Source organism: Nicotiana attenuata, chromosome 3, assembly GCF_001879085.1.
Source record: "Nicotiana attenuata strain UT chromosome 3, NIATTr2, whole genome shotgun sequence".
Classification (NCBI taxonomy): Eukaryota; Viridiplantae; Streptophyta; class Magnoliopsida; order Solanales; family Solanaceae; genus Nicotiana; species Nicotiana attenuata.
Genome location: NC_031991.1, coordinates 21432696 through 21440474, shown reverse-complemented (window position 1 = coordinate 21440474; position 7779 = coordinate 21432696).

The following is a 7779-nucleotide window of genomic DNA, read 5'->3' as shown; positions in this document are numbered from 1 at the left end:
GGCGAACTTGGGTCGTGACAAGTTGGTATCAGAGCTCTAGGTTCATAGGAGTCATGAATCACAAGCCGGTTTATTAGAGTCTCGCGGATCGGTACAGAGACGTCTGTACTTATCTTCGAGAGGCTATGTAACTGTTAGGAAAGTTCCACTTCATTTGATTTGCTTGTCGTGCGAGTTTTTTGATATCATAATTCTAAACCTCTGTCTTTTATTCTCTCACAGATGGTGAGGACACGTGCTACCCGAGATGATCAGGCACCCGCACCCCCTACTGGAGTCGTCAGAGGCCGGGGCCGGGGTAGAGGCCGAGGACGCGCACATGGTGCAGCCAGAGCACCCGCGCGAGATGCCACCAAGGTGCCACCAGCAGCTCCAGCCGGAGTCCATACACCTGATACGCCTACTGCTACTACTACTCCACCACTACAGGAGACTCTGGCGCAGTTTATGACTATGTACACCACTCTAGCTCAGGCAGGGTTGCTTCCCCTAGCTTCAGCTATATCCCGGGCCGGGGGAGGAGCACAGACTCCCGCCGCTCGCACTCCTGAGCAGCGAGTGCATGTTGATCAGGTCCTAGAGATTATTCCTGTACATCCGGTAGCCCCAGCTCAGCCCGAGGAGAGGACAGTAGCTTCAGAGGGGGAGCAGAAGAGGCTTGAGAGGTTCAAGAAGTATCAGCCTCCTACATTCAGCGGACTAGCCTCAGATGATGCTCTTGGATTTCTAGAGGAGTGCTACCGTATCGTCCGTACCATGGGTATATCAGGATCGAGCGGTGTTTCCTTCACTACCTTCCAGCTTCGAGGTGCCTCATATCAGTGGTGGCGTGCTTATGAGTTAGACAGTCCGGATGAGGTAGCTTCCCTGACTTGGGCTCAGTTTTCAGATATATTCACGAGAGAGTATGTTCCCCAGAGTCTCAGGGATGCTTGGCGCGCAGAGTTTGAGCATTTGCGCCAGGGTACTATGACTATCTCGGAGTATGTTGTCTGTTTCACCGACTTGGCTAGACATGCACCAGCTTTGGTTTCTACTGTTCGCGAGAAGGTTCGCCGGTTTATTGAGGGGCTTATTCCCAGCATCAGGTCTAGCATGGCTCATGAGTTGGAGATGGATATTTCTTATTAGCAGGTGGTGAGCATTGCTAGGAGGATTGAGGGTATCCATGCTAGGGATAGAGGAGAGGGAAGCCAAGAGGTCTCGAGAGTCGGGCCATTATTCTAGTGCCCGTGCCCCAGCTGCAGGTCGTCATGGTAGGGGTTATATGAGTCGCCCTGTTCATTCAGCTCTTCCAGCGGCCAGTGGTATTCCAGATCCTCCCAGACCTCAGGAGCCTTATTATGCGCCACCAGTATCTAGTGCGCGTCCTGCACGGGGTGCTTCCAGTGGTCAGTCCAGCGGACCTGACCCGAGCCAGTCACAGCCGCCATATCTTCCCAGAGCTTGTTTTGAGTGTGGTGACACACACCATATGGTGAGGGATTGCCCCAGACTTAGGAGGGGTGCACCTCCATAGACTTCTCAGCCATAACATGCCCCACAGAGTTCTCAGGCTATGATCACAGCACCAGTTGCTACCCTACCTGCTCATCCAGCTAGAGGTGGAGGTCGGGGAGGTAGAGGCCGCCCTCGAGGGGGATTCCAGGCCAGATACTATGCCCTTCCTGCCCGTACTGAGGCTGTCGCCTCCGATTCTATCATTACAGATACTATCATGGTCTGTCATAGAGATGCATCGGTTCTATTCGATCCAGGCTCTACTTTTTCTTATGTGTCCTCTTATTTTGCCCCGTATTTGGGCGTATCTCGGGATTCTTTGAGTTCTCCTGTTTATTTTTCTACTCCTGTTGGAGATTCTCTTGTTGTGGACCGCGTTTATCGGTCGTGTTTGATTGCTCTTAGTGGTTTTGAGATCGGAGCCGATTTGTTATTGCTCAACATGGTAGACTTTGATGTTATTCTGGGCATGGAATGGTTGTTGCCCCATTATGCTATTCTTGATTGTCACGCGAAAACCGTGACGCTGGCTATGCCAGGTGTACCGCGAGTGGAGTGGAGGGGTACCTTAGATCATACTTCCAGTAGAGTTATTTCATTCCTTAAGGCTCAGCGTATGGTTGGAAAGGGGTGTGACGCGTATCTAGATTATTTGAGAGATGTCAGTATTGATACCCCTACAGTTGATTCAGTCCCAGTAGTACGGGATTTCTCTTATGTTTTTCCAGCTGACCTACCGGGCATGCCGCCCGATAGAGATATTGATTTTTGCATTGATCTGTTGCTGGGCACTCAGCCCATTTCTATTCCTCCCTACCGTATGGCTCTTCCTGAGTTGAAGGAGTTGAAGGAGCAGTTACAGGAATTGCTTGATAAGGGTTTCATTCGGCCCAGTGTATCACCTTGGGGAGCTCCTGTCTTATTTGTGAAGAAGAAGGATGGTTATGTGCGTATGTGTATTGATTATCGCAAGTTGAACAAGGTTACAGTGAAGAACCGTTATCCTTTGCCCCGTAATGATGACCTATTTGATCAGTTACAGGGTGCTTGTGTGTTTTCTAAGATTGACTTGCGTTCAGGCTATCATCAGTTGAAGATTCTGGAGCCAGATATCCCGAAGACTGCCTTCATGACTCGGTATGGTCATTACGAGTTCCTTGTTATGTCATTTGGGCTGACCAATTCCCCAGCAGCCTTCATGCATTTGATGCACAGTGTATTCCGGCCATATCTTGATTCATTCGTCACTGTCTTTATTGACGACGTTCTGGTACATTCCTGGAGTCGGGAAGATCATGAGCAGCACCTGAGGATAGTGCTCCAAACTTTGGGAGAGAAGAAACTATATGCTAAGTTCTCGAAATGTGAGTTTTGGTTGAATTCCGTGGCATTCTTAGGTCACGTGGTTTCGAGTGAGGGTATTCAGGTGGATCCAAAGAAAGTGGAGGCAGTGCAGAGTTGGCCCAGACACTCCTCAGCTACAGAGATCCGTAGTTTTTTTGGCTTGGCGGGTTATTGCCATCGATTTGTTCAGGGATTTTCATCTATTGCAGCACCTATGACCAAGCTAACCCAGAAGGGTGCTCCATTCCAGCGGACGGAAGAGTGTGAGGAGAGCTTTCGGAAGCTCAAGACAGCTTTGACTACGGCCCCAGTTTTAATATTGCCTACCGGTTCGAGGTCTTATACTGTCTACTGTGATGCCTCGAGGGTTGGCCTTAAAGCGGTATTGATGGAGGGCGGTAGGGTGATTGCCTACGTGTCCAGACAGTTGAAGGTTCATGAGAAGAATTATCCTGTCCATGATCACGAGTTAGCTGCTATNATTGGATCTTTCAGAGCCCAGTCAGGTTCTAGCTTGCGTGGTCTCTCGGTCTTCCTTGTTTGATCGTATCCGGGAGCGTCAATTTGATGACTCTCATTTGCTTGTCCTCAAGGACAAGGTTTTGCATGGCGATGCCAGAGATGTGACCATTGGTGATGACGGGGTATTGAGGATGCAGGGTCGAGTTTGTGTACCCAATGTTGATGGGCTTCGAGAGTTAATTCTAGAGGAGGCCCACAGTTCGCGGTACTCCATCCATCCGGGTGCCGCGAAGATATACCAGGATTTGAGACAACTCTATTGGTGGAGGCGGATGAAGAAAGATATAGTTGGGTTTGTAGCTCGGTGCCTCAATTGTCAGCAGGTGAAGTATGAGCACCAGAGACCGGGTGGATTGCTTCAGTGGATAGAGATTCCGGAGTGGAAGTGGGAGCGGATCACCATGAACTTCGTAGTTGGGCTCCTACGGACTTCGAGGAAGTTCGATGCCATTTGGGTGATTGTGGATTGGCTGACCAAGTCCGCGCATTTCATTCCTGTGAGTACTACCTATTCTTCGGAGCGGTTGGTGGAGATTTATATCCGGAAGATTGTCTGTCTGCATGGTATTCCGGTTTCCATCATTTCAGATAGAGGTACTCAGTTCACATTGCAATTTTGGAGGGTCATACAGCATGAGTTAGGTACTCGGGTGGATTTGAGCATAGCATTTCACCCTCAGACGGACGGGCAGTCTGAGCGCACTATTTAGATTCTTGAGGATATGCTCTGTGCGTGTGTGATTGAGTTTGGAGGGTCTTGGGATCAGTTCTTGCCATTGGCGAAGTTTGCCTACAACAACAGTTATCAGTCCATCATTCAGATGGCACCGTATGAGGCTTTATATGGTAGGCGGTGTAGATCCCCGGTGGGTTGGTTTGAGCCGGGTGAGGCTAGGTTATTGGGCACAGACTTAGTACAGGATGCTTTGGAGAAAGTCAAGGTAATTCAGGATAGACCCCGTTTAGCCAAGTCCAGATAGAAGAGTTACGCGAACCGGAAGGTTCGTGATGTTTCCTACATGGTTGGAGAGCAGGTTCTGCTTCGGGTTTTGCCTATGAAGGGCGTTATGAGGTTTGGGAAGAAAGGCAAGTTGAGTCCGAGGTTTATTGGCCCTTTTGAGATATTGAGGCGTGTTGGGGAGGTTGCTTATGAGCTTGCCTTACCTCCCAGCTTGGCAAGAGTTCATTCGGTATTTCATGTTTCGATGCTCCGGAGGTATCACGGTGATCCGTCGCACGTGTTGGATTTCAGTTCAGTCCAGTTGGACAAAGATCTATCTTATGTTAAGGAGCTAGTGGCGATACTGGACAGGAAGATTCGAAAGTTGAGGTCAAAGAACATTGCATCTGTGAAGGTTCAGTGGCGGTGTCAGCCGGTCGAGAAGGCGACTTGGGAGACCGAGCAGGATATGCGCAGCCGTTACTCTCATTGTTTCACTACTTCAGGTATATTTCTATGCTTGTTCGAGGACGAACGAATGTTTAAGTGTGGGAGGATGTAACGACCCAGCCGGTCGTTTTAAGAATTTACGCCCCGATCCCCTATTAACTGCATTCCTCGTGTTTGTTTCTGCTATTGTGAGTTAGCGGGTGGATTTATTTGGAGTTTTGGGGAGTTTTGGGATACTTAGCCCTAAATAAGAGTTTAAGTTTTAAAATTTGGACTGTAGTCAGAACAGTGTGAGGACGGCCTCGAAATGGAATTCTGTTGGTTCCCTTAGCTCCGTTGGGTGATTGCGGGTTTAGGAGCGTGTTCGGATTATGTTTTGGAGGTCTGTAGCTTATTTAGGCTTCAAAATGTCAAAAGTTGAATTTTTGAAGTTTCCAAATGATTAGTGAGATTTTGATCTAAGAGTTGGGATGGAATTCCGGAAGTTGGAGTAGCTCCGTAGTGTTGAATGTGACGTGTGTGCAAAATTTCAGGTCATTCGGACGAGGTTTGATAGACTTTTTGATCGAAAGCGTAATTCGGAAGTTTTTGGAATTCTTAGGCTTGAATTCGATGATGATTTGGTGTTTCGACGTTGTTTGAGGTGTTTTGAAGATTGGCATAATTTTGGGTAGTGGTATATGACTTGTTCCTGCTGTTAGTAGAGGTCCCGGGGGCCTCGGGGTGATTTCGGATGGTTGACGGAAAGTTAGGAAGTTGGGAGTTGCAGCTGAAGTTTATAGCTGCTTTCATAACCGCATCTGCGGTTGGGAAGCCACAGGTGCGACTACCGTAGATGCGGAAGCAAGCCGCAAAAGCGGCCAAGAGGGAGTCAGGCGGAGCCGCAGGAGCGGGCTTAAGGACACATCTACGATGGCGCAGGTGTGATAGTGTGACCGCAGGTGCGGTCCAGACCGCTAAGTGAAAATCCGCAGGTGCGGTAGTTCTGGCCGCAGAAGCGGTAATTGGACCGCAGATGCGATTTTGCTGGGTCAGAACATATATATTTCGCCCTTTGCGAATTTTAGCTATTTTTCACCTCTTTTCAAACGGGAAGAAGCTTTGGGGAGCATTTTCAAGGGGGAATTTCAGAGGGATTCATTGAGGTAAGGTCCTTGGTTCCTAAAACTCGTTCCTATGGTGTTATTTCATTGATTAGGCTTGAAATTTATGGAAATTGTGGGTAAATATTGAAGAAACTAGGGCTTGGTTGATTGGAGAGTTTTAGTGGTGATTTGAGTGACCCTTTGAGGTCCGATTTTGGTACTCTTGGTATGGCTGAACTCGTGAGAGTGTGAGGATTCCGAATTTGTAAATTTTACTCGATTCCGAGACGTGGGCCCGAGGGGCGTTTTGGTCATTATTCCTAATTTCGCGTATTAGCTTTGAATTAATTAGTTGAATTAGTTACTTGAAGTGTTATTTACATTATGCAATTTATTTGAATAGATTCGGGCCATTTGGAGTCGAGTACTCGTGGCAAGAGCGTGGTTCCAGGTTGATTTTGAGCTGGTTCGAGGTAAGTGGCTTGCCTAACCTTGTGTGGGGGAAACTCCCCTTAGGATTTGGTTTTGTTGATAATTGAAATGCCTTGTACGTGAGGTGACGAGTGCGTACTTGTGCTAATTGTTGAAAATCCGTTTTCCTTAAGTAGCTATAAATGTGATTTCCTTTTTTTCCCTATTCATACTGCGTGTAATTTAAGCCTGCTATTAGCCTAGGGAAGCATGTTTAAATGACTTAATTGCTTTACTTGCTCAAATTGCCTTATGTGGATTATGTGCAGTATGCTAGGTAGAAATACCTGTTTTACTTTGGTATGGGAATTTGAATTGAATTGAGTATTCTTCGTGTTGCTGCTGTGTGTTTACTTTGGGACTACGGGACGGTATCTCGGGAGATCCCCCTGTATGTTTACTTTGGGACTATGGAATTGTATTCCGGGAGATCCCCCTACACTTTTATATTTGAACTACGGGACTGCACCCGGTAGATTCCCCCAGTACTGGATATTTATATTTGGGACTACTGATCAGGATTCCGGTAGATCCCCGCGCATTATGAGTTGGACTATGGGACTACACCCGGGAGATCCATTGGATATTATATTTGGGGACTACAGGATGGTATCCTGCGAGATCCACGGTTGTTATCTCTGTGTGAGCTGTATTCCTTTTCGTGATTATTTTGTCTCTGTTATAGCTGTTGTTGTTCTTTCTATCTTGTGTTACTTCTTACTGTTGCACTTAACTATACTCTCTTATTCTATACTGTTATACCTTGTATTTCATTTTACCTCAGTAGGGCCCTAACTTTTCTCGTCACTACCCAACCGAGGTTAGGCTTGGCACTTACTGAGTACCGCTATGGTGTACTCATGCTCTTTCTGCGCATGTTTTTCATGTGCAGATCCAGGTACTCTCACTCAGTCTTATCACCCTTGAGGCGAGTCGCTTTTTTAGAGACTTCGAGGTATATCTGTCGCGCCCGTAGATCAAGGAGTCCCTTTCTATTCTCTGTACTAGCTTAGCCCTTCTGTATTTTCCTTGTTGATAGACATTTCTAGAGTTAGAGCTTTTTATGTATTCTCTTAGCTAGTGATTCATGGGATTCCGGGTTTTGGGAATTGTTCAGTTTTTGAGATCTTGTATTGGTATATGCCGAGCGGCATCTTAAACACTTCTACATTTGTTTATCTTCAGGTTTTAGTAGTTTTCCGCATTTTGTTCCTTTTTCCGAAATTGTTTGGCTTACCTAGTCGTAGAGACTAGGTGCCGTCACGACAGTTCACGGAGGGCGAACTTGGGTCGGGAAAAATTTCAAGTTAGATTTTCAGAGGGATTCATTGAGGTAAGGTCATTGGTTTCTAAGCTCGTTATTATGGTGATTTTTATCATTGTTAGCATGAAATTTAAGGGAAAATCAGTGGTAAATTTGCAGGTTAGGGCTTGGTTAATTAGAGAGCTTTGAGCGGTGATTTGAGG